The sequence below is a fragment of the Felis catus genome, chromosome B1, assembly GCF_018350175.1.
Source record: "Felis catus isolate Fca126 chromosome B1, F.catus_Fca126_mat1.0, whole genome shotgun sequence".
NCBI lineage: Eukaryota > Metazoa > Chordata > Mammalia > Carnivora > Felidae > Felis > Felis catus.
In genome coordinates this window covers 135,885,962-135,888,061 of record NC_058371.1, presented here as the reverse complement: position 1 = coordinate 135,888,061, position 2,100 = coordinate 135,885,962, and positions in this window count along the sequence as shown.

Sequence of the window (2,100 nt, the reverse complement as noted above, 5' to 3'; positions counted from 1 at the left end):
TGTGCGTGCACACACACACACACACACACACACACACACACTCATGGGTGGGGGGAGGATTGCCAAATTGGAAATTATCTTTGAATTGGCGTGCACTGTGAGTTCTGTGCTTACTTTGATCCCAAACACACACCTAATCGCCTTTGGTGATACAGGGTCATAAACAAGTTCAAGGTTGGGATTTAGCAGACTGGAGTTCTAGCTCAAAATCTTCTAACTTGTTAAAGAATAATGACTCAGTAATGTCAAAGAGCTCTTTCAACTCTAAAATTCTGACTCTGCTTTTGTTGTACCTTTGGAGACCTGGATTATAGGGTCCTAAACACGTCTCCACATTTCCTTGGATCTCATTTTGCACAATGGTAAAACTACTTTATATGTGCTTTATCTCACAGGGATAATCCAGGAACATTAGTGTTTCTGCTACATTTGTCAATCTGAAATATTTGAGTAATGATTAGATTACTCTAGGAAGCTTATAATGTGGATAAAACAACCTTAGAAAGAAAAAACACATAGCACCAGAAAGGATCATTTATATAGAGATTGATTTATCTTTGTTCCTGTTTAGTCTCTCTTTAGACTGATTTCATTTGACCAAAACCTTCAGTGGCTTGGTATCAAAAATGACTTCAAGAAATAAAGATTGAAAATTAGAACTATGAAACTACTTAAGGTGAAAGAGTGTTGTGGAGTGGAAAGTAATGTAGAAAAATGCAGGTACATGAAACACTAGGATTTCTTAAATGTATATGTCTACAAAGGAAACTAAAGGATTTCTTTAAAAAGTCAAGAACTCTTAGTTCTAGTTGGACCATAAACAAGTAGCAGATATTCATTCTAATTAAGTAACACTTCCTGAAAAGCAGAGTGTAAATATGATTTGATTTAGTAGGACCATCTAGAATATTTATACTATGTTATGGTTCTTAGACTCTGGGTGCTGAACCCCTTTGAGAATATAATGAAAGCTCTGGATCCTCCCTCTAGAAAAACACACAGGCATGCAATTTTGCATGTAAATTCAGGCCCTACTGAGCCATGGACCACAGGTTAATAACTCCTGATTTACAGTGTTACAGCCCTGTTTATAAAGTACCAGGGCTCTTGGATCAGAAGAGTCTGAATTTGTAGGGTTATTTACATAAATTTGCATACTCTATTCAATCTGCTCTACCTCTATGTTTATAAGATAAATTATTTAGTCTAACCTACTACAATAGTATTCAAATTCAATATCAGTGACATGATATACATAAAATCCTTTAGCAGATTTTTAAACCAATCAATTTAATCACATCTCACAACTGAAGCATAGCTAGAAACACTCTGGCTAAAATGAAGATTGCTCTGTGGGCTTTCATACAGTGAAGCCAGGCACACCCCGGCTAGGTCTTACTGCAAAAATGCCACAGCCCCTTTCCAATGTTGCCTGTACCCCGTGCAGCCCTAGAATGTGATGAAACTGCCTTTGGTAGTTTATTTACTAGCTATCAAAGCTATTCTTTCATTACCTTCAGAATGTAATGGTTATTTTATGAAGACTCATTAAATTTAATGAGAGACAGCCATGTTTACTGCTATCCTATAAAATAGTGGGTAGGAGGGAGACCCATCTTCAAACTGACTTGCTTCTATGGAGTACCAAAAATAAAATGTCAGCCATTGCACTGTACTCAGGAAGGCGCTTCAGAATTCAGAAGTCACTCCCAAGAGTCAAAGTTGATTAGGGTCATAATAACCATTGTTGTTCTTATTACAACCTGGCCTTATTAATAATAATGGAAAACTCATACAACTCAATAGCAAAAATACAAATAACTCAATTAAAAAATGGGCAGTGGATCTGAATAGACATTTTTCCAAAGAAGACATACAGATACGCAACAGGTATATGAAAAGGTGCTTAACATCACTAATCATCAGGGAAATACAAATCAAAACCACAATAAGATATCACTTTATACCTGTTAGAATGGCTAAAATCAAAACGGCAAGAGATAACAAGTGTTGGTGAAGATGTGGAGAAAAGGGGATGCTTGTGCACTGTTGGTGAGGATGTAAACTGGTATCGCCACCATGGAAAACAGTCTGGAGGTA